The sequence below is a fragment of the Camellia sinensis genome, chromosome 12 (assembly GCF_055761805.1).
Source record: "Camellia sinensis isolate YWXY chromosome 12, ASM5576180v1, whole genome shotgun sequence".
NCBI classification, from domain to species: Eukaryota; Viridiplantae; Streptophyta; class Magnoliopsida; order Ericales; family Theaceae; genus Camellia; species Camellia sinensis.
The window spans coordinates 145,719,222-145,745,311 of NC_138972.1; the positions used below are offsets into that span (position 1 = coordinate 145,719,222).

The window sequence follows — 26,090 nt, forward strand, 5'->3', positions numbered from 1 at the left end:
AGGACCAAACTAGGGGTCATTGGGGGAACCCCACAAAATGCATAAGCTTCTCCACATGGCTTGACCAAGAAGGGGTGACCAAAGCCGAACTAAGACCGACCTTCAGGTTGATTGCCTACAGAAACAGACATAACACAAGGTGAGAAAGGCTCAGTGAATAATAGCACTCAATAATTTAATGATTATACTTGAATTGTACTATTTATAACGTATGTAAGTGCGGAGGTCAAATAATTGCTCGTATCTGGTAAACATTTTCATAATGGCCTTGGGCCCAATTTTCATACAGAGAGGCTTTAAGCCCAGTATTATGCAGAAGGGCCTCACGTCCAACAGATCCAAAAGATTGGCCTCAGGCCCAGATAGTAACAGATTGTACAAAATAACTTCCAGCCTAACAGATTACACAGATCGGCCATAGGCCCAACAGATTATACAGATCGGCCATAGGCCTAGCAGATTATACAGAACGGCCATAGGCCTAGCAGATTATACAGAATGGCCTCTGGCCTAACAGAATATACAGAATGGCCTCTGGTCTAGATATCATCAGAACAGACTAGTCTTAGGGTTATACAGAGGCACAATGATTCTTTCAATCATTCACATGAGTTTACATAGTTAGTTTGCGTTTAACAGGATACTAATGATAATTATTAGCAATAAGTAAAGCGTGTTTCATAGATATCACATGTACCCTTACAGTACTATTTGTAGGGGCGGAACAATTCACATCATAGCGTGAGTCATATAACAATGTTATTGATATTCAATTCTTTCCTCAGGTTGAGTCATTCATAGGTCAATCCGATATTTAGCATGGTTTCTCAACAGTCACTAACATATAAAACAACCCGTAGCTCTATCTGATTATTCCTTCTGATGATCCATTCTAGGCAGATATCTATGTTATAAGACATGTGTTGAACCAAACAGACTGTAGGAGTCCCAACTAGGACATTCGGGATATCATGTTCCCATTCAAAATATCATGTTCCCGGTAAGCAGGGGTTATATTCACAATTTCTTTCTGTCAACCAATTCCACAATATTAATAGTTTGTATGCAATTCTTATGCAGAGTCATAAGTAATTTACAGGTTATAGCACATTAATGATAACCATTAACCGTAACCGGAATGCAGAGTAGTTCCAGAGTCATACTGATGTACACAAATTCCTTCAACGTTTACATAAGTTCACACTGATTCCCAATCAACATACATGTTAACGCAATTATTAGCAGAGAATAGAATGTTAATAACAATAATTATTAACGGTAAATAAATGTACATCCATAGTACTATTACTCACTACGTTGTGGCGGAGCGCTAATTCCTCCTGGAGTGTGTCCTACACACACACAAAGTCACAAATTAATTCTTTTTCCTTGTTAAATCATTTTCTGACTCACTTTGTTTTGAATGAATTTACAAACATCGAAAGGCATCAAATACTGATTTCAAAAATATTAGAGGGTTGAGCACGTAAAATAGAGCAGATAACATTTTACAGCATGGGCCGCACGTGCAGCTGTGAGCCCCGCACGTGCGGCAGTTGGTCCCTCACGTACAGATGGGAAGCCCCGCACGTGCCTTTTTACCAGTAGCCAAAACCCAAAAATCCATCATTTCTCGCACGTGCGGCCATGACCCCCACACGTGCGGCGATTCCCCCAGTGAGAGCAGTCCGAAATTCAAGCAAAATCTCATTTATGGTGAGTATTTACAAGGCTCAAAATAAGTCTATAAATTGCTAGACTATGGTCCAAAAATCATGTGAATAAGAATTACAAACACATATCACTCTCAATATGAATTGATTCTTCTATTTCTTGCAATTCATAAACATCAGTTAAACACTTTGAATCCCTACTATAAAGTTCCCAAATATAAATGTAATCATCCAAATCATCCAAATCCATAAATGAGTTCAAACATGTAAAGATAAGGAATAGAATGAAATTCCTCTTCATATAACTCAATTTAACTCCAAATCAATCCAAGGATACAACATCTTTTTAATTTAACCAACACACATCCTAATTTGCATGATTATCAAAGAAAATCTAACTCATATTCAAGAGAGGACTTAATTCAAGCAAAATACACATACCTTGAGCTTTAAACCCTACAATCCTTCTCAATTTTCCAATTTTTCTTCTTGATAAGTGTATCCTCTTCCTCTCAAACCCTCTTCTTCCCTAATTCTTTTTCTCAGGAAATATTTTGAGTAATGGCTCTAAGTCAAAGATGTAAGGAACACACACAGATATATATATATATATATATAAAGGTGAATAAAGACAAATTTTAGTCAGTTTAATCGTTCCAAATCAAAATTTCACAGAAAATCCTATTATGATCTAAAAATCATATTGAACTCAAATATAACATCAATTTAAGTCTCTACGGCTTCCAATTTCTAATTCAAACATTATAATTATGACAGATTTTTCTCTTATTAGACAGATATACATCCATAATCATAGGATTCACTTAATTAAACTTAATTTCATAATAAACATTTAAATGCACAGAATGTGGGACTGAAAGTATACCAGAAATATACACGAGGGTCGGGTTATTACATTAACATTAGATGTCAATGCACTGTCCTTAAAAATGGAGGTTGTGATAAATATATTATATGCTCTTTGTTTTTGGGGCAGTGTAAGATCATAAAGCAAACTATAGCTGCCAGAAATTTGCTTCCCATAATTTTTTTTTTTAAATTTATTATTCTCTTGAAGCCTTTTGTGCAATCATAACTTTTCTTTAGTATTTAGAAAAAAGTTGATTCTTCTTTATACGAAACAATTTTCTGCTTTTCTACACAGTTGATCAATAAGCTTTTAGTAAACCTTGCAATACTGCAAAAAGATAAACTTGAAAGGGAAATAAGAAAGCTGCTGCCTCATGTTGGTGCTGCCAATGTAAGGTGACAGGAGGGGTATATTGGGTGCAGACCATGCCTTCTACATTATTTTTATGAAGTGGCCAACCTTAAGCTCAAATCCACATGGCCACATTCCCATGCTTGGAGTGCACCTAGCAATGATAAAAGCTCAGGACCGAGAATGCAGTTTTTGCTGCATACAAGCAAGTTTTGGTTATAATTTGACAAGAGAATGGAGGAGACCGGAACTTGAGATTAGCAAGGAACAAGGTTGTTGCATCTTGATAGATTATTGGAATGGTTCCATCCTCTTTTTCATCTTCTTCATTGTTGTACCATCTTCTAATTTCTTTTTCTCTTTGTTCATTTTCTTTAAAAACTTTCTCATCACTGTTGTGTTTCCATCTTCTTCAGCGTCATATGTTCATCTTCTTCACTTTGTGTTTCATCTTTTGTTTTTTTTTTTTTTCTTTTTCAGCTATGTTTCATCTTATTTTTCGATTCTCTAGTTATCCACTGTCTTTTTGTCTTCTTTCAATTGCTCTTGTTTTGACTTCACTTCATGAAGGTCCTAATTTCTTTGTTCTATTTTTTCACTGTCCTTGACTGACATATTTTATATCCATATGAGAGCATATAATAATAGGTTCAGGGATTTGAGAACACAGTTTTCATTATACAGATTCATGAAGAGGGGAAGACTTGGGGGGGGGTGGTTGGGGTTGCATTGTGGAGGGTAAAGCTGGGAGAGGGTCATGAGGATGGGGCAAGGCAGTGGTGATTGCTGGGCAAGGGGCTTGCAGGGTGGTGGTTTGAGGTGGTAGTTGGGATGGGTGTGTAGTGGTGGTAGTTTCATGCATTTATATCTGTTTTGCTTCATGCATAACAGTTGAATTTATTCTTATCTTTTGTTCGTATTTATGCAAATATTTCTTGAAATGTTCTGGTTGACTTATGTTATTGTTGTTGCAGATCCCTATTTTTCTAAACGAAGTGGATTATATATTGGCCAAGGAACGACAATGATGTCAAGAGCTGGAATGTTTCGCGTTTTACAAGGAATTGCTATGGATATGAAAAACAGAGTATTTGAGCTACCTTCCTTTCATGGTATAATTTCCCCCCCCCCCCAAATATGGCGAGCATATGTGATATTGATTATGATTTTATTGCAACAAAATGATTTGGTGTGACATTTAATTATGGAGTTTTAGACCCCCTCACTTTTCAGTGGTTTCTCAACTTGTAATGGTGTAAGGCACATGCATCTGTTTAGCAGTACAAATCCTTTTGTTCATTAGTTCTTGATTTCCCCCATGTTGGTTATTCACTATAATGTAGTCTCCCTGTTTGTTTCAATGTTACCTGGAAGGTGGATCATTATGGTAGGCAGGATAGGAGCCAAGGATTAAAAATTCCTTTCGGTATTTGTTTTAGTTAGCTTGGAAACAAAATTTTTTTGAAACATTTCGGAACAGAGACATTTCAAGAGCATCAGTGAAATGACAAAAGAATTGGAAAATATATGGAAATGTTTGTAAACAAAACAAAAACTTATATAAATGTTAATAAATTTTTAATTGTTAATTACTTGAGCATGTTGAGGTCTATGAATGAAGATGAGATTCTATCCTAGGTTAACGGTGCCACCTTCAAGAGACTTTACTTGCCAAGCTAGCTGACACCTTTTTTAGGTTGTTATGTTTAGAGTAAATATTATAAACCATTTTAATGTTGTTTCATTTCCATTTTGAGTATCTTTGTGTTATTGGGACTATTGCTTACAGTATATAATTCAAGCTTCATGCTTGCTGTTTACAAAGTACTTATTGTTCTTCATCATCTGTTTCTTGAACTTTTTGGTTTTCAGATGTTCTGGAGAGGGAAATATTTCTGCAAAATCTGCCAAGCATTATCACCGGACATGCCCTTGGTAATTATCTTAGCATCATAGTTATTTTGACTAATTTATATATATATATATATATATGTTGTTGCCCTCTTTCTCCTCTCCCCTTTTTGTGATGGATGTATTGTTGCTTATTCTGAATCATTGTTTGTTGCCAAACATTCTTGTTACAGCCAAGATGTAGAAATTGCATAAATTCCTTTAAATCTCACAAGTTAAATCATGCTGCATTAGTTACCAATCCAATTTTATTGATGTTGACACTATTTTTCCTAGAATATCTACTTTGGCATATTAAAACTAAAAAATAAAAATATGAAAATAAAAAATTATGAAAAAATTGAACTATCTTGACCATTTAAGAAAAATAAATAGCACTTCTTTCAAATAAACACAAATTAAAGGTCCCATGCAATTTAAGTTCTACAAACTTAAGTTTAACCTACCTCTCAATTTTCCAATTATCCATTCCTAATTTACTAAAATATAGTGAAAAATAAGATATCCATGTGGCACCCCTTTCTCATCATTCACCTCTCAGAGAGCGTGCCCATTGTAGATGGGTTATCTGTGAACAGTTGTGTTGGTGGGCCCATTCTTTTCCAAGCAATATATTTCATCCAAGCCGAAGCATGCTGCTGAGGAGTGTTTGGGTTAAGTTAATTTTGATGTCTCTACATTGGAGACACGTTCCTTGAGTGAGTGAGTGAGTTGAGTTTCTTTCTAATTCTTCATATTAGAGTGGAGGAGTGTTTAAAGGGTGAGGGGCCTGTGACCTTGCAGACAATGGATGTTGAGAATTAAAAAGGTATTACTAGGTGAGTTAGGAAAGCAGTTTCAGGAGGTGTTTTTTTTTTTCTTCTAATAAATAAGGCAGTTTCAGGAGGTGTTAGGGTTTCAATGTTGCATATATATACATTGTAACAACACAAGGAAAGAAGACACCTGTAAATTGAGAAAGTAAAGAAATTGAAAACCCATTAAAATTGATGAACAATACAAAAGTACAATTTCTATCAAAAATGGAAAAGAGAGATCTTTTTAGGCTCTTGTTTTGTGTATGTGAAAGAGAATATAGTCTTATTTTACAAGGAGAAAAAATGTGATAGCTAGAGGACAATGGGGATGAGGGTAATTGGGTCTGTAAGTTTTTCTTGTCTTTGGTCTTTTTTGTTTTTTTATAGTCTTATTTGTTTATTTATTTATTTTGTTTTTGTTTTTCTTTCTTTCCTTTTTGTGTGATATATCCTGTTGTTTATTTTTCTTTTGTGCCTTAGATCCTTAACAGGGAGACAGGATATTGGATATGTATGCAGCTCCTGGAGGGAAAACAACTGCAATTGCTATCCTTATGAAGGACAAAGGAGAGGTTGTTGCAGTTGATAGATCTCACAATAAGGTGCAATTTTTGATAGATCTCATCTCACTATTAGTTCCTTGGCGCATGACTCTTGCATTGATGAATTTTAAATAATACTAGTCCAATTAGGTGTAGATAGGGTAGGATGGCATCCCAATGTTGTCTAGAAATGATTATACGAAATTGAGCTAAGTGCTCTTAGATAGGTTGGGTATGAGTCATGGATTTTAGAAAGCTTGATATTCATTGTTGGGCTAATATCCTAATAGCTTAAGCTTTGGGGACTAGTTGTAATCGAACATGGTATTAGAACTCAAGTTGGAGGAGGTCTTAGCTTCCAATCTTTCTAGTTGCATTTGGTCCTTGTTTGCTTCTTTTTTTTTTTTTTTTGTTTTTTTGTATGTAAGGATGTTTGCATCTCCATGTGCAAGACGATGTTGCACGTGAGAGATGGTGTTAGAGAGCTTGACATACATTGTTGGACTCATTTCCTAACAACTTAAGTTTTGGGGACTAGTATCTAACAATTGCGATTTTATTTTATTTATTTTTAATTTTATTATATTTTATTTCCTTGTAGGTGGGGTGGGTTATGCGAAATGAAAATATGGAGGATAAAATACAATAAGTGAATAGTGCTGGTGGGAGTGGGGTGCAAACCACTGTTGGTGATTCACAATGAGAGGCTTAAAAGCTTAACCAAACTGAAATTTAGTTCACTCACAGATAATTCTAAAAAATTACACACAGCACTCTCTTCTTCTTTTCTCCCACACTCTTAACATTCTTGATATACTAGCTATTTATAGATAAACTAGGCAATGTAAAAGCATACAATAATACAGTGTGAAAGCCTATAATTTATGCAGCCATTTTTTACCTCCTACCAAACTTTCTTTCAAAAATAGTGGTTGTCAAACATGGGGGGTGGCTGCCTACCATCAAGCTTTACTTTCAACATCCCCCCTTAAGCTTGATTCTCCATGCTTCTTCATTCCAAGCATTATCTTCATTCTGTTGAATAGATCGTTTTTCAATGACTTTGTGAAAATATCTGCAAGCTAATCTTGAGATTTGCAAGGAAATAGTTCCACCTCTTTATTTTTCACATGCTCTCAGATGAAATGATAGCGGGTATCAATATGCTTACTTCTTTCATGGTAAACTGGGTTCTTTGCCAATGCAATTGCTGAGCGATTATCAACATAGATCTCGGTGGGTTTTTCTTCTGAAAATCCCAAATGCTTCAGCGCATTCCGTAACTATATTGCATGGCACATAGCTGAGTTGGCTGCAACATACTCAGCTTCGCAAGTTGATAATGTCACAATGGCTTGCTTCTTGGATGACCATGTGAAGGCTGTATCTCCCATAAAGAAAGTAAACCCCGTAGTACTTTTTCGTTCATCTAAGTCACGTCCCCAGTCGCTATTTGAGTAGCCAACAAGACTGAAATTATCAGTTGGTTTATTTATAAACCATCATCGACTGTACCTTTGATGTAGCAAAGAATCCTCTTTGCTGTATAAAGGTGTGACTGATCCGGTGTTTCCATATATCTGCTGATCAGTCATACTCCATAGAGTATGTCTGGCCTGGTGCAAGTAAGATAGCGAAGACTTCCAATTAGGCTCTTGAAATAAGTTGGATCCACATCACCTGCCTTCGTACCTTTTCTGAGCTCCACTCCACTATCTACAGGAGTGTTCACTGGATTGCAATTCTCCATTCCATATTTCTTGAGAATTTCCTTGGCATAGCCACTTTGGGAAATAAAAATTCCATCTTTTCTTTGTGCTACTTCAATGCCGAGAAAATGAGCCATCAATCCAATATCTGTCATTTCAAATTCTTGGACCATGCTTCTTTTAAAGTCTTTGAACATGGCTAGATTGTTTCCGATGAAGATTTGATTATCAACATAAAGACAAGCAAGCAACATGCTTCCATCAGCTTCCTTTTTCAAATATAGTGCGTGCTCATATGGGCATTTTTCAAAACCATTGTCATGAAAATGCTGATCAATTCTAGTATTCCATGCACGCGGAGCTTGCTTCAAACCATAAAGTGATTTCTTCAATTGTACACTTTGTCTTCATGCCCATTCTGAACATACCCCGAAGGTTGTTCAATATAGATTTCTTCTTCAAGGAAACCATTAAGAAATGCAGATTTCACATCAAGTTGATAAATCTGCCACTTGTGTTGAGCAGCCAAAGAAATAATTAGCCTGATAGTCTCCAATCGGGCAACTAGAGCAAACACCTCTCCATAGTCAATTCCAGCTCTCTGCTTGTAATCTTTTGCTACTAACCTTGCCTTATAGCGTTGCACTTCGCCTTGTGCATTCCTCTTTGTCTTGTATATCCATTTCACTCCAATGGGTTTGTGCCCCTCTGGTAGACTGGTAAGCTTCCATGTGTCATTTTTCTCAATGGCATGAATTTATTCATCCATTGCTTTCTTCCATTTATCTTCTTGGATGGCTTCTGAGAAGGTAAGTGGATCACTATCTGCGAGTAGGCAGAACAAATTCAGATCTGCTTCTTCTATAGCTTCATATATCTCCTGCAAATTTCTCATTGGTCTTGGTTGTTTGAAAAAACTATCATTTGATGATGATGATAATGATGATGATGCAGCACTTCTGTGAGAAACTAGAGATCTAGGTGCAGGAATTCTATGTGGAGGAGTTTGTGGCTTATCTTGAACTTCTCTTGTGATTTCAACTGGAGCTTTTGATGTTTCATCTTCAAGAATGAGTTCTGCATCTTTGACATCTTTATCTTGATTCCAATTCCAAGCTTCTTCTTCTTCAAATATCACATCTCTACTCATGATCACCTTTCTGGTAATGGGATTATACAACTTGTATCCCATTGTTCAATCTCCATATCCGACAAGGATACATTTTTCTCCCTTATCATCGAGCTTGGTTCTTCTTGCTTCTGGAATCTTGGTGTACGCAACACATCCAAATATTCTGAGATGGTTGACACTTGGCTTATGTGAACTCCAAGCTTCTTCTAGAGTCATAGAATGAAGACTCCCGGTTGGACATCTGTTTAATAAATACACAGCACATGATACGACTTTAGCCCAAAATTGCTTGGGCAGTCCCTTTCCTTTCAACATGCTTCTTGCCATATCTGAGATTGTGCGATTCTTCCTTTCAGCAACACCATTCAGCTATGGCGTATAGGATGGTGTTGTTTGATGCTTGATTCCCTGCTCTTTGCAATAATTCTCGAAAGCATCTGATGTATATTCTCTACCTTGATCTGATCGCAATGTCTTGATGTAGTAGCCGCTTTGCTTCTCTACAAAAGCTTTAAATTCTTTGAAGATACTGAACACCTCCGACTTTCTTTTAAGAAGGTACACCCATGTCTTTCGGCTATAATCATCAATGAAGGTGAGAAAATATCTATTCTGTCCATTTGGCATTAGCTTCAATGGACCACACACATCAGTGTGCACTAGCTCCAGCGACTTTGTTACTCTCCACTTCACTTCTTTGGCAAAGCTAGTTCTGTGATGCTTGCCAAGAATGCAGCTTTCACAGACTTCATTAGTATGAGCAATATAAGGGAGCCTTTTCACCATATTCTTGCTTGACAACAGCTTCAAGCTTCCAAAGTTGAGATGTCTAAACCTCAAATGCCATAGCCAATCTTTGTCTTTGATGATGGCACTTAAACACTTCGCAACATCATGTTGGATGTTCAATGCAAACATCCGATTCTTGGACATTCTCACCCGAGCGATCAAATTACCATGATTGTCTTTGATGGTATGATGACAATCTTTCATGCTGATGTCGTATCCTTTCTCTAAGAGTTGTCCCATACTCAAAATGTTGTTCTTCATGGCAGGAACATAATAAACATTGGAGATGTAATCATGATCTCCATTCTTGAGCTTGATTAGAATATTACATCTTCCTTTCACTGGATTCTTTGAAGAATCACCAAATGAGACTTATGCCTGTACAGTCTCGTCAAGCTCAATGAACAACTCTCTTCTACCACACATGTGATTACTGGCTCCCGAATCTAGATACCAAACATTGTTTTGGTTTTCAGTGACCCCATGGTGAACAAACAAGACTGTAGGTCCAACTTTGTTTGTTTTCTAGTCGGCAAAATTTGCTTGCTCGCCGGCTTCTGTTGTTGCTCTACTTCAGCAGTCATTGCTGTATTGCCCGAACTTGTGGCACTGGTAATACTGAACATTGTTTTTGTCAAATCCTGGTCGGTTGTTGTAACCACCTCCTCCACCTCTTGCTCTTCCTCTTGAAGCAAAGTGTGGTTGATTTTTTCCTTCTCTGGCTGGACCTCTTCCGCTTCTTCCTTGAAAACCAAAACTTCGGTTATTGTAACCACGACCTCTTCCTCGGCTTCTTTGTGATGTCCCCCCTTGCTCGTTTCTGTCATCTCTGAAAGATAGCTTTGATTGAAGAGCTTGCTCTAGAGAACTTGAGGGAGTCTTCTTGTTGATCCTTTGTTTATGAATCTCAAGTGTGCCCATCAACTCATCAGTGGTCATGGCACTGAGATCCTTGGACTCTTCTATTGCTACAACCACGTGCTCGAACTTTGGATTGAGTGATCGGAGAATCTTCTCTATCACTTGAAGAGATTCCATCTTCTCTCTATATCTTCTCATCTGATTAACAATGGTCAATATTCTATTGAAGTACTCAGAAATTGACTCATTCTCATTCATGTGCAGCATCTTGAATTTGCCACGTAACACCTGGAGTCGAGCTCTGATCGTTTTCTCAATTCCACGGTGTGAATTTCGAAGAATACTCCATACCTCTTTAGAGGTTGTTGCTGCTAAAATCTTCTCAAAACTTGACTCATCAATGCCTTGATAGAGTAGATACAAGGCCTTTTTATCTCTCTTCCTTGAATCTTTTAACGTCGTCTTCTGAGCATCATTTATATTTCCTTCATTTGCGAGAGTAGCTAGCCCGTCATATCCTCGATCCACTAACTCCCACAAATCTTGTGAGGCTAGTAGGACTTGTATTTGAATACTCCAATTTTCATAGTTCTCCTTGCTGAGTTTTGGAAACTGGGGCTGAAAGAAGTTGTTGGTATTGGCCATTGGTTGTCTTTAAAAATCTGTAAATTTTCAAAATGGAATTTGCAAATTCTGACCATACAGATGTGTTCGGAATACTCTAAATAGTTAGAAAGCACTATTGGATCACCACAAACAGACTCCGAATGGCTTAGATCAAGCCAAAACAATTTGAACGGTTCAGATCTGTGGCTGCACCTTAGCCGCGTCACACTGGATTAATCCTCCGTGTGCTGATGTCAGCGGCTTAGTCAACGCGGCTTGGTTAGCGGCGCGACTCAGGCTCGGCTCGGTCAGCGGCTCTGGTCAACGGCGGTTCGGTCAGCGGCATGGCTCGGTCAGCGACTCCAGTCAACGGCTTGGAGGCGCGGCTTGGAGGCTCGGCTCGGCTCGGATGACGTTGGCAGATGACGTTAGACTCTGGTGCGTGCGTGTGTGGCGCGTGTTACACGTGGGTTGACTTGTCTTCTTCGCGTGGAAGCGCGTGAGAACGGCGTCAGGAGGCGTGTGGGGCCCGTGCAGGTCTGTCTGATCTGTGTTTTTTATGCGGTTTTCACAGTTGTGCTCGTCTCATTGAGAGCTTCAATCTGGTGTGATTAAAAATTGATTTCGACCACTTTGATTTCTGGGCAAAAAAAAAAAAAACAGTCTGTTCTTGAAAATTTTGCAGAATTTCTGCAAATTCAAGCTACCTTCGGCTCTAATACCACTGTTGGTGGAAGTGAGGTGCAAACCACTGTTGGTGATTCACAATGAGAGGCTTAAAAGCTGAACCAAACTGAAATTTAATTCACTCACAGATAATTCTGAAAAATTACACACAGTACTCTCTTCTTCTTTTCTCCCACACTCTTAACATTCTTGATATACTAGCTATTTATAGATAAACTAGACAATGTAAAAGCATACAATAATACAGTGTGAAAGCCTACAATTTATGCAGCCATTTTTTACCTCCTACCAAACTTTCTTTCAAAAATGGTGGCTGTCAAACATGGTGGGTGGCTGCCTACCATCAAGCTTACTTTCAACAAATAGATCTCTTATTGGAATAAGCTGCAAACTGTAAGTTTTTCTGAATGATCTGTATATTCAACTTATTTCTAATACAAATATTACAATCGATATATATAGCAAACCTAAACCTAATTTGAAATAGAAAATAATAACCCTATACAATCAATCTAATATTCACACAATTAATCTAAAATATGCAATCAACCTAATTGATATATTTCCATAATTAACATATATTCTCACAACCAAACATGATTTAAAAGAACTGACAAAGATATGAATTACAAATCAGTGTGAAGAAGTGAAAGTAATTACAAAAGGTGCAAGTGGGTTTGTGCTCTGTTGCAAGTGAAAACTTTGGCCCTACTTGCACTAGACCACAGGCCTTGGTGGCCACAAGTAGGCTGCCATCCTGCTATGATGCCAAGTCCACATAGGGTGGATGGTTGTGACATTGAGAAAGCTCCTTTTGTGGAATTGGCGCTTCATTGAAGCATTTTATTGTTGAAAGGGGATCTTTCTTTTGATTGTTTTAGGGTCGTAGTGTTTTTCTTTTTCTTTTTTAATTTTACTGGTTGTATGTGGGTTGTGCTCTCTAGGCGTGTTCTTAATACAATTTACTTGGTGACTGATAAAAATCATATTGCATGACAATGTTTGATAATTTTGATATTTAAACATAACCGAATACTATAGGCAGATTAATACTTTGATGCTGGCAACATGTGTTTGGTCTGATACTTAAAATTTTCACATCTAAAAATGTATCGTCTTCTGCCCTTTGTTCTCTTAAAAATAGATTTTTGTGAAGTTATCATTATGTTACTTCTATTCATATTTTATTTTGTAGGTTCTTGATATCCAGAAATTGGCTGCTGAAATGGGCTTGAATTGTATAACCACCTACAAATTAGATGCTCTTAAAGCTGTTCATAGAAGAGATGAATCCAGTGACATGCACACTTCGTCATTTGTTGCCCAAGAACTGCCAAACATTGATTTCCCCAGAAATGAAAACTGTATGTTAATTCTTTTTATATGGCCTATATTTTATGATTCATGATTTTTTTTGACACGTGGGTACATGTGAGAACAAGTGGTAGATATGCAAATAGTGCGTTTATAACAGTTTCTCTGGAAAAAAAAAAGATGAAATCATCAAACTTCCACTGGAATAGCCACATGTGATATTGAACTCTAGCATAACATGTCATGTTGGAGAGCAGAAAGGGTTAGAAGTTTCAAACTTTGAAATATGGTTGTGCTTTGAACCAAGAATTGTATTCTAGAAATTCTCCTTAGGGTTTCCCTTCTTACCATTGATTTAATTCTCCTTAGAATGCATGTCATTACCTTTGCTAGCTTTAGTCTAATCTCCCTTACCACACATGGTAGGAATTCATTTCCATTTTAGGGATGACAAATTTGTGGTTGTTCCTATTCCATGGTCGATATGTGCATGATGAGTGCCACTTCCCCTACCCTACGAGTGCAACTTCCATATCTAATCAACTTATAATATTTCAGTTACCAATGGACAAGAAACTCAAATGACTTACACTAGCAAAGCTGAACTCCGGAAGAGTATCCTGACACAGAGAAATGAGGTTGGAAGAAATCATGGCATTGGTGGTAGGGTTGAAAAATCAGAAGGTTTTTCTCCAAATAGCTTCGATCAAGTTCAAAATCAGAAGGTTTTTCTTCAAATAGCTTTGATAGAGTTCTTCTTGATGCTCCTTGTTCTGCTCTGGGTTTGAGACCTCGACTATTTGCTGGAGAGGTACGATATTTTCCTAGATTTTATTTTATTTTTGTATATTATTATTATTATTTCTTATAGTTGCCTATTTTTTCTTGGTGCTCCTTGTTCTGTGTTTTTTATCTTGGTGGTTGGCTTCTTATCTGTTGCTGGTTTCTCACTTTCTCCAATTTAGTAGGTGGTCGTTGACCATAAAGATACTTAAAAATAGATCAACAATTCTTGCTAGATCGATACCAGAATCTCTACATGTTTTTAATGTTGAAGTGCGTAATTGGACAATAGTATCCCGAGACTATGAAATTTTGCATGCTGTTGAATCAGAATTATCTGGACAAGCGTGTAAAAGTTGAATACCTGTTGAATGCAACCAATGGAAGTTACTATCTTGTGTTTTTGTTGAAGATCGTCTTTGGTACCAATTTATTGAGGGGATTTTGCTCTATGGTAGAATTTGCAAGCTGATGCACAGTAAGAAAATAAGAAGAATATCTAATCTGGATTTTCTTGGAGAATGTTTTGGGTCAATTTGTGCCATAGTTTCCAGTACAATTTGTACTTAACTGAGTATATAGCTCCTGACAGAGCAGAATGATGAAAAAGATTCATGTAGCTGATCCTACTTCATTGGAACCCAATGCTTAATTGGGATTGGTTTGGTTTGGAGTTGGACTGTTTTGGTAATTTCATATTTTTTGACATAGGCTGTAGTATGGGTACATGGACCGTTCTTGATTACATATGATTTTTTTACTGGTTTTTGTACACGGCTATATTAGCTGTTGAATATTTTAGCTAGTCAAAGATTTTAGTTTTCTGTTCTGGAATTAAATAAAGTTAGGAGTTTCTTTTTCTAAACCCATGACAAGCTTTTGCAGCTTTTTGTGATGTATTAGCCTTTACCCGTTGCGCTTAATTTCAAAAGAATTCTAAGTCGATCCTAGATCTTTCTTCTTTATCTACTTATTTTCTTTCTCATCTTCTTTTGTGTTACCATCCATAAGAGGCTCTGGTGTGTAGAGAAGACCTTACTGTTCAAGAAATTCAAGGCCAATAAACAGCCCCTAAATTATGCCAAAACTATGCTCTAACAAGCTAATAACCCTTTTCTGTACTTTTCAGACTTTGAATTCAAGCCCAAAAGCCATGAAATAGTTACTGTCTAGAATTTTAGTAATTAATTCTTTGCAAATCTTGCAACTTACCGCCTTTTAAATCAAGCCAATTCCAACCCCCCTGCACTGAGCTTAAGAAGATCTCATAGATTGATTTTGTTAGACAGAAAAGTATGGAGAGGAAGTATTTTGACATTGTAATATCTACCAAGAGTCCACTTTCTACTCAAGTTCAATCTTAATGATTGTAATTACTCTCTTCTACCATAATGATAGAATTTCATTGTTACACTATTTTTTAAGTTTCATATTGTTTGGGGGTGTAAATGAAGTCTTTGTAACTTTGATTAGATAGATAATAGCTAAAATTTGTTGTTGTTGTTGGTTTTTTTTTTTTTTTTTTTTAGCTTAAAAAAATTGTCTGTTAAAAAAACTAATAGCTAAAATTTGTGAGTATTCTAAAACATCTAGTCTTACAATGGTCATTTTCAATGAGATAGGTAGTTGCAAGAGTCAGAAAGAGTAACATAATGGGGAATGGAAGGCCAAAATTTTACTGTGTTGGGATGCACAGAGATGCATGGCAGTGTGTTGTTCAACTAGAATTTAACTCTAAGCAGAGAGGAATGGTAGAACAAGATTCATGTAGCCAAATCCAAATAGTTGGGACAAGGCCTTGTTGGGTCAAGTAGGTTTCTTTATCTCGTGCAAACAGTTTCTTATCTATTCTTAAAACTTCTAACGGGCCACTTTTCTCTTTTTGTTTTTACTTGTATAGAGATGTAGTTGTTTTTGTTGATAATGAAAAAACAACTTTGTGGAATCTATTTCAATTGGCCTTTTGGTTTCTTTGTTTGAACTACCATACTTGGTACTGGAACTGGATTGTTTTGGTCTGTTTATGATTTACCTTTATTAAATGATAATACTTATTTCTCACATATAAACCACATTAGAATTAAGTCTACCAAACACATTAAAACTAACTCTATCGAATGTAATAACCACTAAAATTCTCATGTAAGCCTCTTAAAGTCCTAATAAAATGAAAAGTTGGCAATAGTATTTCTGTGGGTCCTAATGATTATTAATAAATTAAAATATATTAATCAACATTGATTTCTTGCAAGTCCCATATCATCTTTGCTGCATTGCATAATTTAGATGTTAAGTAAGGCTCAAGTAAAATGAAAACTTAACTTCACAACGTCCCAAGTATGCTTCATGTATTTTTCAATTTGTCATTATTATTTCTATCACGTCATTGCAAAAATAGTTATAATATAATTGATGAGTTTTAAAAAAAATGCAACAAATGAAACTAAACTATACTTGATGAGTTTGGTTGTTTCATTTTGATGAGAATAATCTATTTAGTTCGTGTTTGGATAATTTAAAAAGTTGATGTTGGGTATCACTTTCTATTTTTTTGGTGTATTTTTATGACATCACAAAGACTTGTTCAATGCCGAGTAGTTATTTTATATATGTTTTAATTTCTCTCAAAAGATGATTTGCAAGTTGCAACTTCTTTTTTGTCATTCTTTATTTTTCTTGATGCAAGACACAATAGTCTTTAAAGAACGATGCAAAGTATCAAAGGAAAATGTTTGACCAAGCTGTTCAGATAGTTCCCTCGGGTGGAGTTTTAGTGTATTCCACGTAAGTGCACATTTTTTTAAATTAATATTTTTTTGTTGATTATAATAGTTTGTAATGGCACCCAATAGGTACAATCTGGAAAGAAAAAAAAAAAACTATACATCAATTTTTTTTCAAAGGTCTTTAGAAAATCTAAAAGATGGTCCAAAGACAGAGAATCGGCCATACAAAATAGATAAAAACTATGTAGCACGGACATATGATACAACATGGACAGCACACATTGATTTGCAAAAAAGGTAGGACACAACATGCTTAGGACACGTTTGAAATTATACTTCTACCAGTTTATTATATGTCATACAAATATCTTACTCAATAATTGTCAGTTACCCTTCTATTCAACCTCCCATTCCAATGAGAGGTAGGGTAACTATCTTGGTTGTAGGTTGGGAATATTTGAAAGGTAGGTAAGGTGGAAAAGATGATATTTGAATAGAAGGAAGGGACTATTATTAAAGGTGGTGAGATTAGATTGTTGGTTTAGGAGTGGTAAAATGCATGAAGAGAAGAAGAGAGGGGAGGGGTGTTCCTTGATATTAAGTGCCAAAGGTGAATTTGTCATTGGGTTGACAAACTCTTTGATCAATATGATGTCCTCCTTTCTTCACTATACCTCCTTTTCTAAGGTCTGGTTGACCAACTCATAAGCTAGTTGATAATCTTGGTTGACCAGGGTTGAGGCTTGATGATTCAATTGATTTTCTTCAATCTAAATCATCTCTCCAAGTGTGAAGTAAGTTTGGTCTTCTATATGTTGTTTTGTCAAGTTATATGTTCAACTGTTAATCTTTCACAATTGTATTTAACTCAATTTCACATTCAAGATTAATGTCATTGATCGAGTATTATTTCAAACATTCAACTAAGCATTCATCTCTTTCTTTCAAGATATAGGTTGTAAAATATAGTTCATTTATTGAATACAACCTTAAACATTAAAGAAGGTAAGATATAGTTTAAATCTACTGATAGAAGACATGATGGTGTAAGATTTGTTTGGGAAGCTTGGCATTGGACTTGTGAACTGCAAAGCAGGATGTGTAGCGAACAAGGAACACTACAACATTTTCTTAATTTAGTGACATTTGAAAGTGCCACAAAATTATTGGTTTAATGACATTTTTTAGTCTTGTGGCATTTTGAACAAGTGCCATTTGTATCCGTGCCACGGTAGATACTTGCAAGTGCCACTACACCATCATGACTAAAAACTTTCAATGACATTTTGATGTCATGGTAGATATTATTTGTGGCACTATCAAGCACCATTAAAAAAGAGTTAGTGACACTTATAAGTGTCATTACACCATCAAGACTAAAACCTTTTAGTGACACTTTAATGTCATGGTAGGCACGATTCGTGACGATAATTCATTGTAAAACAATTTGATCCGCTCTTGCGGAGACTCGAATCACCAACCTCCTGTACCATAAACTTTATACACCACACTCTTCCCACTACACCTCTATAGCACCGCATGATTATATATGCAACATATATTATTTATATAGTACATACATTCATATTAATATAAAAGTATATGTATAAACATAATTATTTTATTGAACATAATTTATGTAAAATAAACTATTTACTAGCAAAATAAAAAAAAAATCACTTTTGGCTACTAATTATTTTTTAGTCGCTAAAAAACTTAACTTTTGCCAACCAAAATCAGATTTGGTCGCCGAAGATGCACTTTCAGCAACCAAAATTTTGGTTGTCAAAAAATTTAATTCCTGCCTTAGGATTTTAGTTCTCCCGCGCTAAAAATGACCACTTTTGGTGACTAAACTATTTTTTAGTCGGCAATTGTAGACTTTTGGCTACTAAAACTTTTTTTGGCACCAAAAAGCTTTACTTTTGGCTACTAAAATTTTTTTAGTCAGTAAAACCCATATAATCAGCGACCAAACTTATTTTTAGTCGCCAATTGTAGCCTTTTGGCTACTAAATTTTTTTAGTCGCCAAAAAGCTTTACTTTGGGCTACTAAAAATTTTTTAGTCACTAAAACCCATATAATCAGCGACCAAACTTAGTTTTAGTCGCCAATTATAGACTTTTGGCTACTAAAATTGTTTAGTTGCCAAAAAGCTTTACTTTTGGCAACTAATGCTGTTTTGGTCGCTGAAAGCTATACTTTCAGCGACCAAATTTTTTTTAGTCAGGAAATTTAGTCGCCGAATGTGCTTTTTCCTATAGTGTATATTGCGTTTCATTTATTTATTTTTAATCATTTACTGCATTTTAAAAATTTAGAAAATATATTGGCATTTTTTGTTTTTTTTCAAAAATGCCATTATAAGCTTGGAAAGTTTTTGGCTTAGTAACATTTCTCAAAATGCTATAAAATATTTGTTTATGACATTTTTCACCTAAGTGCCATAAAAAGTAATTTGCACCTACCTAGTATCCTGACATTTTTTAAAAAATGTCATTGCGACTAAAGTTTAGTGGCATCTGTTGGTAAATGTCACGAACATAATTTTTTTGTGTCATTATTTTATAAAAGGCCATGAAATTGATATGACATTTCTTTATTGAAATGCCACTAGAGCCTTATATGTTTGTGGTTCTGTGACATTTTTCTAAAACATTTAATGTCAATTTTTATTTTTGTGGCATTTGCATTTTCTAAAAACATGCCACTACTGTAGTGTCACTAAAGTGTAAATTTGTTGTAGTGGCATTTTTGTTGTAGTGAAGTGACATTTTTTTTTAATTGAAATGCCACTAGAGCCTTATATGTTTGTGGCTCTATGACATTTTTCTAAAAAAATACCACCAAATATTCTTTTTGTGACATTTTTTAAGAACATGCCACTAGTATGGTGTCACTAAAATGTGTTTTTGTTGTAGTGGAATCATGCATTGGGTAAAGAAGTTTTTAGGTTTCTGAGCTACAAAACAATGTAAACAATGTATTTATGTGCATCTCAACATTACATGAATAGTATTTGGTAGGTGGTTATCATCATTTCAATTTATTTCCATAAACATGTTGTGCCTTGTTTCCTTCTGAAAAATCTAGAAATCCCCTAGATGTTGATTTGTGATTATGTATCAATTTTAAGCAGTATATAACAAACCCAATTAAACAATCAAGACAAATCGACACAACGATTTTACGTGGAAAAACCACAATTGGATACCTCCAATTGTGATAAAAAATCACAGGCAATAGCCACAAAACAATCCACTAAGAAGATATAAAGGAATTACACAGGTATACTCTCAATTACCTAGTGAATCCATGCCCGAATTGAACCAATCTCTATGTGTCTCTTCTAACCCCGTCTTCACCTCGGAATTGTCTTGACGATGAGCCACTCCGGAATCCACCAAAGCTTCAGGCTCGAATTCTTCAGAATCCACCGAAGAACACCTCTCTCTTTTGTGTAGAATAAACAAACAAACCTTTGATGTATGCTTCTTAAACCATGAGTTGAATATTCAATGAAAACATCAAAGAAAACTAGCAAAATATCCCCAGATATAAACCTTAGGATCCAAAAAGAAGATCTGGAGAAGTTATCTAAGTTTTGGGGGAAAACCAACTGCTTATAGAAAACCAAAGTAATCCTAGTTTTGGAATAAAACCAATTCCTTATAGAAATCCAAGAATCTGTGTGCGCGCGATCCACTCGAGCATGGGAATTTCCACTCGAGCGGAGGCTTCAAAATTGTGTGATTCATATAGGCTTCACGCTCGAGTGGAAGTTTACACGCTCGAGTGTTGAATCATACCATCCAGTACTTTTTCAGGCGAAACAGAGATGCTGTGAGCTTGCAATCCCCACTCGAGCGTCACTTTCCCCGCTCGAGTGGGACAACCAAAATTGGAAAATCGGGAAAACTTGATCCTATTACAACCTCGGTTTTGATCCATGTAAATTGACAAAGGTACGATTCGGGTTGGATTCGCATCTAATAAACTCATAGCCTCACTGAAATAAAAGGTGCGAAAACAAATACAACTGAAAGGAGTTTTGTCAAACGGGGTTGCCAAGAATAAAACCTAACAATCTCCCCTTTTGGCAATGCCGTGACAAAACACACCTAACAAATAAAATCCTAAACACCCCAACCCATTACAGCCAACAAAACCCAATTTCTTTCTCAAGGTCATGATCTACAAAACAGTTATTAGTGCCACAATCTCCAAAACAACTATTAGTCCCACAAGAGTATATGAAAAAGCAATAGACATTTGACACGATTATCTTGAAACATGAGATGGAAAACATGAATAGATGAAAACTAAGACTCGTGAAAAACCACTCTCAAACAACAAAAGTAAGATCATAAACCAACCAAAGTCAAGATGAACCAAACTTCCCCTCACTAAAAGCAACCACAAACACTAAAAAATAGTGAAGAAGAAGAAAAAGACAAAAATAATATGGTGGAACAAGCAAGGAATTTCAGATTTGTACCTTAAAACGCACAAGATTATCCAAGAAGCACAATTACTAGTAAACACAATGTGCACAGTCTGTAGAAAATTTCTCATGAAATAAAGTGATGCATTATGTGAAAAGCATAGATCCCATGAGAAAAGTGTGTGTATGACTCTTGAAGTTCGACAAACACTAGATTCAATCCTAGTAGTGATATGGAAGTTGGACCTCCGACAAGAGAATCTAAGCACGACAAAGGAAAGTCAAACCACTAGGAATCAAGGGGTATTTGGTGAGTAAAGGCGGAGGCTCCCCCTCAATCAATGAATTTTTTCTTTTTTTTTTTTCTTTATTTCTTTTGCACATTTTTTCTTTCTTTTGCATATTTTTTCTTCTTCTTTTTCTTTTTCTTTTTCTTTTTCTTTTTATTTTTCTTTTTCTTTTTCTTTTTCTTTTGCATACTCATTGGTGGCTAACACGCTCAAGAGTATGGAAACCGAACTAGAGAAGCATGGATATAATAAGGATGGCCTAGTTAGTGACTCTGAGGTAGCCTTTTTCTCATGGTTAGACTGCAAAGAATTAAGGGGAAAGCTGTGTAGGTGCAAAAAGATGGAAGGTGGTTAAGAGACTCAACATCACCCATGATATGCTAGTATAGGTCAATTCCTCTAGAAACGCAAAAGATCAATGATAGAAGTCCATAGAGAAAAAATCCCTAAGGCAGAAGACTCCAAAATTTGCTAATCCAAGAGTGTGTACAGAATGAGACATACTAATCAAAAAACACACACTCTAAAACGAGTAATAACCATAGAAAGCACACATATATTAACATGTAATGGATATTCTCATCAATTCCAATATGCACTAAGGACCACTCAAAAATTTCAAGCTTGCAAAACCATACTAAGAAAATCTTTTTGGGTTTTTATTTTATTTTATTTATTTATTTATTTATTTTTTTAACCAAAGCAAGACAAAAAACAAACAAGCACACATGTAATGACAAAAAAAAAAAACACACACACACAGAAACCCAAAAACTAAAATGACAAAACAAATTAATACAAGTCAAGTTTTCTTACCCAAACTGCTTTAGTATGAACAAAATTGTGAGAATTGCAGTTCTTGGGTGGTGTCTTGACGTTGTGGTTCCTTTCCCCTGCAATGGGAACCCGTCTCGACTTGGCTTCCAACTTCCAATTTTTAGATCTAGGCAAATACACTCTCCCATGCAACTTATAACAATAAGGGCAAATATGACCATGCATACCACAATGATGACAAATAAAAACAGGGTGTACCTTCTTTTCTTTTATCTTACCAACTCTAAGAAGTTTGAGAAGTCCATCCTTATGTTGAAATTTTTGTTCTCCCTTTCCTTGAGTTCTTGTATCATGAGATGTAGATGCACTCTGTTTTTGCTCTTTGTTATCACCAAAGCCAATGCCACTCTTGTCTGAACAAATTTGTTGAGACCCAATAATATTGTCCAAAGTCTTTGATCCTCTATTCCAAAGACCAATGGTAGCCATAGCACACTGTAGACACCCCATTTTTGACCGTCCTCAAGACTTGGACGTCACCATTGGAACACTTGGTGATTACCCTTGTTTGTGTTCGTCTTGAGTTCCCGGAGGTCTCGGTTGCGAGCCTTGCCTCAGGATCTCTCAACTCGACCGTGTTGTGTCTGGTTTTGCACGAAACACTTGTGTTTTGCCTTGGAGGGGCAGGGAATGCCTTATGAGGCATCCCCACACATCACCGGCCATGGCTTGAGGCCACCGACCAGTGATTTTGTGCCATCGGCAATGTATATTGCCGGTCGGCACTCTTTGTTGCCGGTCGGCCATTTATTTTGCCAAAATGGCAATTTTGAATGGCCGATCACTGTTCATCTACTTTTAGTAGATATTTTGTGCCAGCCTGTGATAGCTGGCACCCACTCTGCTCCCCTCCATACACGTGTGTGGAGGGATTTCCCTCTTGGATGGCTTGTTTTGGAAGCCTTACAAGAGGGAATTGCCTATAAGAAGAGGGCTCCTCTCTTGGCATTAGGGTTAGACAACATTTTTAGAGAGCTTTGACATTAGGGTTAGGAATTTGTATCTATTCCATCTTTATATTTCCCTCTCTTGTTAGTTTAGTGTGTGTTCGGTCTTACTTTTGCACACAAACACCCACCATTACACCTTTTCTTGGATATTGAGGGCCAAAGGAGTGTTCTTGGAGTTCTTGGAGCTGGTTTGGAGCTGAAGAAGCTGCTGGAGCTTCATTTGTGAAGAAAGTCTTCAAGGGTAACAACTTTGTTCCTTTTTACCCCTTTCTTGCATAGCCTTTTAGCTTACCTTGCAACTGTTTTTGAGCTTTGTGTATAATACAAAAAAGTTCTGTTTTTAGACCCTCTAAATAGCTGTTTAAGGTTGTTTCAAGCTTTGGGGTTGTTTGACCCCTCTTAAGTCTTGTAAGGCTCCATTTTGTGCCATTTTGGGTGAGCTCCGAGACCTTGGTGTTTGGGCCTCCTCACCACTGAAATCTTGAGGGATTTCAGTGGTAAGGATGGTGCCTTGAGATCCCAAGAAGGAGAGGGCCACCCCCTCTCCTTGTTGTCCTTAAAAAGGGCACTTTTTGCCTTGAGGGAGTACCTAGCTTAGGCTCTTGTTGACCATGCCTTGGCTATTTTTTATGCTTATTTTGCCATGAAATAGCATTGTTTTAAGTTGGTTTTGGTACACCATGCTTGCTTAGCATACATGCCTTGTAATGCCATGATTTGCCTCAACATGTGCCTAGCATTTAGACTACCATGCTCATGTGTTTTGGCCTAGCTTTGTGAAGCTTTTATGCTTGTTTTAGTATGCTAAGGGACTATTTTTGGTCATTTGAGTCATCCATGCTTTGCTTTGTATAGCTACCATGCAAACTCTCTTGTATGCCTTAAGCTTTGGCCCTTCTAGCATGCCATCCTTGCTTTGTTTCAGTGGTTTGGAACCACTTGACATGTTATTTCAGACCTCATGATGTGCCCATGTGCTTGCATTTGATCCCCCTTCAATGTGTTTAAAGGTTGTTGCCTTATGCCCCTTGTTTAAGACTTGGAGTATGCTTGCATTTTTAGACCACTTAGATGCCATCTAAGTACATCCTTGGCTTTGTTTAGGTCTGCATTAAACCTACTTTAAGTCTCTTTGGCCTTGTGAGGCTTGGTTGACCTAGCTTTGGTTTACCTCCCCTTTGGCTTGCCTTAAGTCTTGGACCATTATTGCATGTTTTGATTGCTTTGTTTAGATGGTTTGGCACCATCCTTAACATGATTTTCAGGGCTTGGTATGTATGCCATATGTCCATGTTTATCTTCTTTTAAGTGTGCTTAAAAGTTGTCTCTTTGATGCTTAAGTGTTGGTCCATTTGCATGCATGTTTGTATGTGTATTTGCCCTTCATTTTATAGTATTTTGGCCACTGTTTTAGGTTAGTTTGAGGGCTGCCTAAATTAGTCTAAGTCCATTCTTGCATGTTGTGACATGCTTACCTTGTGTGTTGATTGCATGCTTGGCCTATCACGTGTTGTGGCATGTCTAAGTGACTTTGCATTTGGCATGCATTTCGCTTAGTTGGAATTACCTAACATGTTGCATGCTTTGCATACTTGCATGCTTGAGTAACTAGCATATTTGTCACATGCCTTGTATGCTTGTTTGCATTACCATGTTGCATGCCTAGTTAACATGCTTAGGTTGCATTGCATGCATGCTTTGCCTCTTGATTATCCATGATTGAGGTTGAGCTCCTCACTTGTTTGTTGGTTTGCATTGCATTTGAAATCAACATGCATAAATTGGTCTCTTGGGCCATCACGCATTGAAATGCGCGATTGGTGGTCCGAGAACCAAGGACCATGTCCCTTTGAGTCATAAACATGATAAGGGATATGGTCGATGCATACATTGCTTGAATTGCATTGCCATGCAAAGCCTTGTCCTCTGCTGTTGTCAAACAGATTCTGCAGGAACTTTTTGCCGATCGACTGCACAGAGTGCTGACCGGCAATCCATCTGTGGCCGATGGATTCATTTTTGGCCGATCGACATCAAATCACAGTCGATGATGATTCCCTCCAGCCGGTGGTGTCTCCCAACGTCCAGGGAAGCAATTCTGAGAATTTGGCAGGCTTCAGAGAAGCAGAGCAGGGAAAACAGAGGCAGCTTGCGCATGACAGTGGACTTCCGAGCAAGACCCGAGCACGCGTGCATTGAGCCCTCTTCCCGAGGCCCTTTTCTTGCTTTCTTAAATTAATTAATTTGTTTAATTAATTTAGTTGGTCTGTAATGATTAATTAGCTAGGATAGTTAATTCATTATTCGAATTGTATTATTCTTTTGGTCCCTCCGAGCGAGGGCGAATTTGTAATAAGTGTGGGTGAGTGCGTGCATGTCTTCCAACCCCCACTTCTTTCTCCCTTTTACTTACCTGCTTTGATGGTTAGTAATAGGCCATGTTTAATTTAGCATACCTTATGTTATGCATGCGTGCATCATTCATCAGTATTGCATGCACCGGGCTCGGCGCATCATGCTAACTGCATTAGTATTTCAAATCTAACTTGAATACATGCTTCCTGTGCATTTTCACATGTCATTCATAGACTAGCCGAGCCTACTCTAGTGACATTCCGTATGCGTTGCATTAGGCATTTAAACATGGACTTGGATCATGCATTGATTGCTAACGAGTTCTTTGTTTTGGCACGGAGTACGATGTAAGTATTTATGCTTTAGCATCCTTGCATGCGTGTGAGTGTTGCCATGATAGCATGATTACCATGAGGCTAGCTGCTTATGTGTTATAAATTGCCTGAATGCCTGTGGGTGAA

The 26,090-nt window shown here is 36.8% G+C and overlaps 1 pseudogene across 1 annotated transcript in view; it reads left to right on the top strand.

Annotated features, from left to right (window-relative positions):
* The window catches only part of LOC114305851 (rRNA (cytosine-C(5))-methyltransferase NOP2C-like), a 48,962-nt pseudogene that overhangs the window by 17,364 nt on the left and 5,508 nt on the right, over nucleotides 1-26,090 (top strand). Inside the window, exons 4-11 of the transcript XR_014345593.1 lie at nucleotides 3,870-4,007; nucleotides 4,768-4,830; nucleotides 6,084-6,205; nucleotides 13,125-13,293; nucleotides 13,802-13,927; nucleotides 13,969-14,054; nucleotides 15,330-15,332; nucleotides 16,713-16,810. The product of XR_014345593.1 is annotated as an rRNA (cytosine-C(5))-methyltransferase NOP2C-like (transcript). The remainder of the gene's footprint in view (nucleotides 1-3,869; nucleotides 4,008-4,767; nucleotides 4,831-6,083; nucleotides 6,206-13,124; nucleotides 13,294-13,801; nucleotides 13,928-13,968; nucleotides 14,055-15,329; nucleotides 15,333-16,712; nucleotides 16,811-26,090) is intronic.